Below are 9,514 nucleotides of genomic sequence, written 5' to 3'. Positions count from 1 at the left end.
TTTTTTTGGGAGGGGGTGTTCTTTTTCCTTCTTGTGCCTTGCCGTTGCTGCTTTTAAAGCACGCTGTAGCTGGGCGCGCGGGCGTTGCGCTACCGCCGCGCGCGGAGCGGGCTGGCTGCCTCTCCGAGTCAGGATGTCTCTCTTTCCCCCTCCCCTCTCTTTGCCAACACTTGCCTGGCTCGTAGTGCCGGTGGAGTCTCCCTGGTTGGAGCTGGAATGGGAATAAGGGATATCACCGTTTTCTCTGTTTTTTTTTCCGCATGCAATAAACGCCTGAGCTTTCCAGCTGGTCCGAATGCAGACACACAACTCGCAGGAACGCGTGCTCGCGAGGCAGGATCTTCTCACCTGCTCCAGGCTTCAGGTATGTGGCACAATAAAGGCCTCATTCAGCATGTGCAAAAGCACGTCCATTTATAGAGGCTTAGGACCTCGAGAAGCATTTTTTGGAATAACAGATAAGGCTACCAGGGCTGGATTTTTTGTTTAAATAATTGTAATTTCTTCTGATTTTTTAGACTATTTTTGAATTTCTTTTTCTTTTTTTTTGCATGGCGGCTCATTAGAGATGTTATGTAATGATTGCAACAGAACCTGAAACCMCTGGAAACTCGCAGGTTTTATTGCAAACTTGAAATTCAATCCAGGTTCATCAAAGGTTTGCTGTGATTCCAAATCCTTTCCAGCCAACATGTGGCAATTGATAGGTTTGCCTGTAACCCCCGCGAGCCCTCAGGTTTTCCTAGCAAAAACAGGCAAAATGCAGCAGTTTGCAGTATATGGCACCAAAGTWCGTGAACACATGGAAGAAGAAACATTGACCTCTGGAAGGCTGGGCGCTTTGTTTGGGTGCAGTGGCTGGACACCCACGTGTGCTCAGTGCAGAACGAAGTGCGCCAGCGAACACTGGCTCCTTGTTCAGCCTCCGAGGAGGAGGGGAGCAGTGTGTGGAGGATCTTGACGCCTGGTGCCGCAGGAAGGATGGGCCACATACTGATCCCAAGTAAACAGGAAATTCTGCTGAGTGAGGTGAGTGACAGCAGTGCTACGGCCCCACTTTGCCTGCATTAGGTTGTGTTGCCCTTGCTGTTTGGTGGATGTTTTTCATGGGAAGATAGGGGAGAATGAGTCTAACACGTTGGTATTCATGGTGATCCCACAGACATCTGTGGTGAGCAGCACAGCAGATGTCCATGTCCAGCCTGTGCAGAGGCTGTTGAATGAGGGTATATGTGCAGCACCAGGTCCCTGTGCAGTGGGTCCTGCTGAAGTGTTTTTACCTATGGGTAAGCAGACTAATTTCCATATCTTCCAGTAGATCCCTCCTCACATTCCCATTAAATAGCAACAAATGGGWTTTGGATTGCCCTTTCTTCTCTTGACTGGAGAGTTCAAGCTTGAGAAGCACAGGAGAAAAGCGTGCAGCTCCACTTGTTCCTCCACGTATGTATCTGTTGAGCTATCACACATATTTCATTCCAGGTCTCCTTCTAAAATATCTGGCACCGAGACAAATACTTCAACTGACGTATCAGGTTGGAGATCATTTTTATGTCATAGGACATGAATGGATTTATTTTTGTTCCAGCTTTTACATTTTTAGAGCTCTAAATGTTTTATTGCCTTTTGCATTTTCAATTAAGAGCAGAACATATTTATATTACTTCTTGCACATCTTTTAAAAACTGTCTGAGCTAACAGCTTATGCCAAATATAAGCTAAATGTAACAGCAGAAAGATAGAGAGATCCTACAGTAATGTCTTTACTTCAGCCTGAGGGATATCTGGAGCTTGAGGACTGTACTGCCTTTACATTATAATTACAATCTTTAAATAAAGTGCAAAATAAATCTGTGTTGAGATGTCAACAGTGTAATGATTCTGAAACTACTAGATGCCCTTACTTCCTTGTATTCCATGCTAAAACTTCCCCATTACACTTTCTCATCTTGCTAAGGCAATCACGATCTACTTTTTTTAAAACAGACCCTCATTTAATTTTGTTCATAGTGTTCATATGTTTTGTTCATAAATGCACATTGTATTAAAGCTCTCACAGCAAAAGATCGCTATTAGTAACAGTCGAATGCCATATGAAATAATTTGTATCTAAATTTGTGTCTAAACAATGTATTTTTCCACACAATTAACATGGTATGTAAAATATAGCTATGTTACAGTAAAAAGCATAGCCCTAACCAACAACATTTTTTTTTTTTTTTTCCTAACAGGAACTGTTAACTGATCTCCCAGGGTGTGAAAGGATTTCAAGAAAAGCTTTTTTTTTGCAGACGATTTTTTTTTTTTTTTTTTTCCTAACAGGAACTGTTAACTGATCTCCCAGGGTGTGAAAGGATTTCAAGAAAAGCTTTTTTTTTGCAGACGAATGATCAGATACTCAGCAATACTCATCATCCTGCAGCTCCCACCCAACTTTCTTCCTCTCTCTACTTCTGCTTCCTTCGTAAAAATCTGCTCACATATTTCATGAGCATACACAAAATCTGAGGCCTTATGAAAGTCTGTCTTTTCAAGGCTAGTGATCCTGGAGAAAATTGAGCATTGTATTGATCTGTGTTTTTTTGATGATATCCAATATACCCAAGTCAGGGTCTTCGTTGTATTTCAGCTCAAGAAAAAAAAATCTCAGTGAAATATACTGCAAAATTCAACTAAATGTATTAGTTTGTTCCCCAGTATTCATGGCATTTTTTTTTTTTAGAGCATACTAATTTCAAGAAGAACCAGCATAACAAGCTGCCTGATGGACTGGGGAGAATGAGATGCTAAGTGCTTTTCAACGATCTCCTTTCATAGCATTGCCTTTGGGATGCAAATCTCAGGCAGGTAGAGGGGCTGAAAAGGCTGGGAGTTCACTGCTGCCTGTAAGTGTGTGTAGGTGGAGGAAGGTGATAACCTCCATGGGAGCGCCCCTATATGCCCCCAGCTACATGCTGGGAACAAGGCGTAAAGTCATGCACCTGAGGACTGCTCTGGTAACAACGTGTCTGCAGTGCAGCTTTGGCCACTCCTGTGCATGTCCTCCAGCCCCTCTGTCCCAGAGTTAATGAGATGTTCGTGTCCTTACAAAGGTGACATTCTCCATCCCCAGCCTTCTGCCCAGACTGCAGTTCTCAGCAGTATTCACCTTTAAGACTAGGACTTTCCATGCCTTACCCAAACATAAGCATTGTTTTGACCTGCTTGTCTTTTCTCCAATTTTGATAAAATGGCCAATTTTTTTTTTTAAGTGTATATTCCGTATTATTGACCAAGTCCAATTTTTTTTTTTTTCCCTAGGAGCAGTCGAAGTAGACAACAACTGAAATATTATATGGCAATAACCTTCACAAAGGAGTGAGGCACAGACTTCTTCTGAAATGAATTGTTTTACTGAGTTCCATTCCTTAAAAATTGTATCAGAAACTGCTCTGTGCATTTCTTATGTCAGGTGATATAGCCCAGAAAGAAATTGGTCTCTGAATTTGTCTGAACTTCAAAGACAYTGTTCTGGAAGAGTCTCTCTTCCTGCGGAGTCTTGTGTAAGATGTTATCAGCTACAGCAAAGCAGCTGGTCTTTGGGAAGTAGCTTGTAGATGGAGCCCAGTAAAGCTAGCAGTGACTATGAATCCATTAAACTCCTTAGAACTGTTTAGTTTTAAACATGTTTATGCAACACATTTTCTTTATGTATGGATTTAAGAAGTTGCACATTTGCACATTGCCTAGGAGACTTTACTAGTCTTCTTCCAACCTCATGTCATTCCTCAGAACTTCATGGTGGTGTTCCTCGTTAGAAACGCAGGAGGACATGACACTTCACTCCATGCCCAGCACTAAAACATATGAAGCTTCTGAGGTACATTGCATTCATCATTGATTAATCAATTATTTATAGACTAYTATATCTATATCAGCTACTTGGAATCATTTGAAAACACATAGAGGTTTAAAGTCCACAGAACTAATGCTGAGCTTAAGCTCACTTGAAGGCATTCATCCAGCCCCTGGAACAGCTCCAGAAGCACACTCAATAGACTCTTGAAAGAGCCATAACAAGTTGGGCAAAAACAGATAGATGGCCTTAGGGCAAATGTTACTGCTGAAGTATAAAGGACAAAGAAATCTGAGATCAGAACAGCAGAAAATGGTTGAGTTGTATGAAATTTTCATGTGTTAAWCTGATGCGATGAAAACCAGAAGCTGACAGAGAAATGAAAATTCAAGAAGAGTATGTAGCTGGGCCATCAAGGAAGATCCTTGTAGCAGCAGCTTTGGGGGTAAGCAGTTAGATCAGTGGGATAAATCACACAGCATTTTTTCCATTTTTTCTGTTCTCTTATTACGTAAATCTCTATGTATTTGTGGCTTAATTAAACATGCACATTTAAAATTCAGTGAGTAGAATGCTTGTAAAACCTAAATGGATGAAAGAAAATGAAATAAATATGGTCCAAATCAAGTTGCTTTTATCCAGTCTTATCATGTTGTGATTGACACCAGCAGCATGGCAATATTTCATACTTCTATGCATAAAAAAAAAAAAGAAAGAGTAGGGAGTAATTTCCTCTTGAGCATCTTTAAGGAGCACGCAGCTTGTGAACAAGTGTTAGGCCTGGAAACACTTAAGTATCTTTCAAAGAGGTTTTTTTTTTTTAATGGAGTTTAACTGATTTGCAGGTCACAGAGGAGACATCTCAGACGAAACAGATATGGGAAACACATTTGTAAATGTCAAATCCTGGCCCCGTTACTGACAAAATATTCAACAAGTTCATCTGAAAGGTGTGATTCATCTAAGGAGAGTAATGACATGCAAGATGTCCATAGCCTCAAGAGCCTGCACAATGCTATTACGTCCAGTTGTGCTACATCCAGTCATAAGTTTATTAAGTGGCCTTGGAGGCCAATTAATTATTTAGAAGTACAATAAAGTGAGAATCTAGTCTTCTTTCCCTTAATGCAAATAGCGTTCTTGAGATTACCCTGACGTGCTCAATTCCAGACACTTGTAGAAGTTTTCTCTAAAAGACAACCAGTTTGAGAAAACCTTAAAGTGAAATAAATAAAGCTTATAAATCAGAAATTACTTTTAAGTAAGATAGAGCATCTAGCATGTCTGCTGGGATTTGTAGTGACTTTGTTTGGCTTATCGAGGCATAAATGTCCAATATAGATCACCTCAAAAACTGTTACTCGAAGGAAAAAGAGCTAGACTTAGCTTGAAGGAGAGCAATTACTCTCCCTCTAATAACTGCTAGTGTTCTAACTGTGGATTCAAAACTCTTATGAGATCCAAATTCTTGTATGTTTCTACCTCTTTTTGTTTAATTGGAAATTGATACATCTGAGGGTAGCTGTGGAGTCTCCCTGAATATAAAATGATCTAAAGAAAACAACCCTGAGCATAAACAAGCAGGAGTTAGTGACAATATATAACGCATTATCCGTTCCTCTGGCACATTTATCTATTAAAAAGGAATATATTCAAGTTCTTGCTGTTAACCAAGAAGTGGCTATGATTTGAATAAGAAAGAGGTTCAGGAAGCCCAGTATATCATTCAACCTTACCTTTTGCAAATTTTAATGATAGCCAGGAATGAAAATTGGAATCTGCAATCAGTCTCTACTCTAGGGAGCAGGAACATGATTAAAGACATTTCAAGCCCAGATCTATATTCACATCTATTTTTGAAACCTCCCTGACTACAAACAGCAAAACTTGGCCCATGTATGTATGGGCCCTTAATATCTGTAAGCTATTCTGCTTGTTGGTGGCTGCCCACTCGAAAAGGAAAGATCACATATGGCAGTAATTTTCTGGCATTACCTGACCAGTACAGGGTCAGTATAGGGATATAGTCCCTTTTCCTTCAGTTGATCATGTAAATTTGTCTCCTGGAGACATATCACCTCTCAAAGAAGGGAAGAAGAGGTGTTATTTACCCCTTTCTTCATCCCCTATAAAACTCAGGAAATTTTAATGCTCCAAAGAGATTTTTTGCAGAGACAATTGCTAAATATTCATGGGTGCCATCTTGTCTAGTGTTTTAGGCAGATTTTAACTCTGAGGGAAATTAATCAAGTCACATTAATATATACTCAGCGGGCTCACAAGTCATAACTGCCTTCTTATATGGTGATTGCTCATGTCATTCCACAAAATCTTTCTCTATTAGAACAGTCTTTCATAAGACAMCGTTAAACTTCCCTTCCAAAGTGGAAAGGCTCATCAGATAAATCTCGCAAACTCATAAAGACTCTGTCTCTGGAGTCCAACAGATATTTTCTGATTGCTCTTAGAATATTGTTGTCTCAGTGCTCTATACGTTTACTACAAGATCTCAGTGTGACTTGCTGATATCTACCATAAAGCCCTCAGTTTCCACTTTCATCTTCCCTCATTATAGAGCTGAATTGTTTTCTTCAGTTGCCCGGTTTTTAAAACAGTCTAGTGAAACAAGAAAGAGTAAGTACTCCAAGAATAAATGTTTGTATATCTCATTCAAATCAGGTTAACTTCTGCCCAGAGTATTTACTGGCAGTTGAATTGCCATACTTTGCCTTTCCTGGATGGTAGGTGACTCAGGATGTTGGAACCATTTATAAAGTTATTCTATTCATTCCCTTTTCTTCTTTAGTTCTGATTTTAAGACTTAAATTATTACAATGAAGTCTACATTGTATGTTAACTGGAATATTTATTCTTTCTCTAGAATGTTTCTTCATGTTACAGAGGACAAATGAGAAAAGTTAGAGAAAACAGCATTGCTAAAGTCAATGTTGTCAGAGACAGGATACTGTAATGAATTTAATAACAGCTTTATATTTTTTCAGGACAGTGCTATAAAGTGAAAACTGTGTAGAGTAGAAGTGATGGAGTTTACTTAGATATTTCTTATAGAATTTACTGTTTTCTGAAAAGAAAGTCCACACATAGAAAGYTATATTAGAAAAAATGCTATAGTTCAGTTTAAAACATGTATCTCCACTGGCTTCTGAAATTCTTTTCATTTTCATGCCAGTTCCAAAGAAAATATCTTTACATTTTATGTAGAATAATCTGGTTGATATTCTAAAGAACTTGCATATTTTCTTGTTTTTTGGCATGGCTATCAGTTACTCTAAAATACTACTGTTTTAACTCAGCTGTGGTGGACTAAGGGAGAGAAGAGTCTTTCAAGAATACTTAGACAAATGTGAGTCAAACTTCCATCAGCTTCACATTTCTTTTGCTTTGCTTAACTACTTCCAAGTGCCACTTGCCTTAAAAAAACCCATGATTCTCAGATTGTCAGCAAGTTTCATTTGCAGATTGAAATGTGTTTATGAATCTTTCTTAAGCCTGCAAGAGGCTAGTCTTTATAGGTTCAGTGGATCAATACATCTTGTCATTGCATTTTGCATTATCATAAGATGTGCTTGGACTGCCATCTCTTCTAGGAAGGGGCACTGCAAATTTAGACTGGAACGCTACAGTCTTTTAGTACTGACTGTAGTAGTAGTATTGATATCACTTGCCAAGTGGCGTTCTTATCAAAGCCTCAGTCATTTCAGATTTGAGATTAGACAGCGTATCTGTTTATTAAACTTCTAAACCAGCTCTCAGGTTTTGCAGGAGATCTAAAGCTAACTGTACAGTCTCAAGTTGTACAACTTCCCATCATTTTTTCTTTTGTTGTAACTGTCCATCTTGTGGGCAAGAGGAGTACAGTTTTGATCTAGGGCAAGATACCTGAAAGAGGTATTTAAAAATGAATCTCRCCTTCAAAGTGTGTCATAGTAACTTCTTGTAGATATGATCTTGAAACTTTCTGAGTCAGCAAGATTCTTGTCTCCCAGGAATTCCCAAATATTAAGTTGATGTTCTTCTTTATTTGAACAGATTTTTCTGGCACATCTTATCATGTAGCTTTTGGTGTCCCAAAGAGAGGCAATCATTGTTTACACCATTTACAATACGCACTTGAGCACCAGTGCTTAAGGACTGCTGACTATGTGGCACCACTGTAATGACAGAGCTAGTGATAGCACCACTAAAACAACAATATCATTAAATCATTTTCCCAGAGGAGATTATAGACAATGATAGAGCAAAAGAAGAGAACTATAAATATAAATCATGCTAGTCTTGGAGGAAATCACTAGTTTATTTTGCAGGAAGAAGTAGACAACAATTATCAGAAACCCTGCAGTTCCTACAGATGAAGGGTTAAGATTTCTATGAACTCCACTTAACTACAGGTTTTATTTGGAGAAAATACAGATTCAGAGAAAAACCTGTCCTTGCATAGCTGAAATGCCCTTTCCCTGTTTCCTTTCCCACTGGAGTAATTAGCTATGGTAGCAGATCAAAAGTGTTTTCCTGGCATTTATGATTAGAATTGTTAATTGTGAATCACTAAATATTTTATCTAATGAGAAGTGTAGTCGACTTACAATCTCACCTCTAATTTTTTTTACATTTTAGATTGCAAGTAACACCTACAAGAAATTGTGCCTGAAAAACTAGAAAGTGTATGTTCCTCTTGTTTTTCAATTCACTCATATGATGCATTTKATAGCTTTTTAGTTCTAGACATTTTATTGCTTTCTTTATATAACCAGCAAGAGCCCCATCGAGTAACACGGGCTTTTCACATGGTCCTGTGAGTAGGCCCACTGAAATCAGGGCCTCTTTCATAGTACATGATGAGGATAATGGTTTACTAGATTGGACCACATCTTATTTCCCTCTTCACCCTCCTTTCTGAGAGTTTTTGACAGAGCAGTAGGAAGATAAGAATGTTTTTTTTTAAAAAAACCCCCTAACCCACAGAGATACAAATATGCCAGAAGGAATCAAAGATAGCACATGAAAGTAGTTTTCACACTCTTAAAAATTGACAAGATTTAAGATTTAGATTCTAAGGCCATTAGAAAGGATTATTTGTTGAGTTTGTGTGTAACACAGGTCATACAATGTCATCCAACAATACCCCATATCAAGTGAACACACTAATGCTTGACTAAATCAATGGTCTAAAAAGACTATAAACATACAGTCTTTATTTGTGAAGACTTTAAGTATTTGACTAACACTTCAGCTTATAATGGATTTCTACGACTAGTCAATTTAATTTTGAAATATGTCATATTTTAAGTTCCAAAAATTGCTCTTGACAGACTTAAAATTAGTCTATGCTTTTACCTATAGTAATTATCATTTTATCTCTATATTATAGATCTTAGAGGGAGCTTGTCTGTAATAACTGATTAAAAATATAGTGTTAGCAAGCACTTAAGTTAAAATTATTTTTATTGTAGTTTTTTAATCRTAAATTAACCAGGGCTTGAGTCATGCACAGTTTGCGATGAAATTTGCATTTCTGTCACCTGGAGAAGATAGGTGATTGGCCTGGTTCATGCCAAGAWGGAGTGCTCCAACAAGTCTTTGGCATCACTTTGTGGAAGCTCGCCTTTCCAGTCATAAATCACAAGCAATTTCATTAATTTATTTCAAGTCAGCACATGA

The 9,514-nt window shown here is 38.3% G+C and overlaps 1 long non-coding RNA gene across 1 annotated transcript; it reads left to right on the top strand.

Annotated features, from left to right (window-relative positions):
* Positions 1 to 378: 378 nt before the first annotated feature.
* On the top strand, positions 379 to 1,617 carry LOC112947236. Its single transcript, XR_003249374.1, has 2 exons — positions 379 to 1,029; positions 1,319 to 1,617. It is a non-coding gene; the product is annotated as an uncharacterized LOC112947236 (long non-coding RNA).
* The last annotated feature ends 7,897 nt before the right edge of the window (positions 1,618 to 9,514 follow it).

This window comes from Nothoprocta perdicaria, unplaced genomic scaffold, assembly GCF_003342845.1.
Source record: "Nothoprocta perdicaria isolate Ctin4 unplaced genomic scaffold, notPer1 scaffold_226, whole genome shotgun sequence".
In the NCBI taxonomy this organism is placed as follows: Eukaryota; Metazoa; Chordata; class Aves; order Tinamiformes; family Tinamidae; genus Nothoprocta; species Nothoprocta perdicaria.
This window is presented reverse-complemented; position numbering and strand designations above follow the sequence as displayed.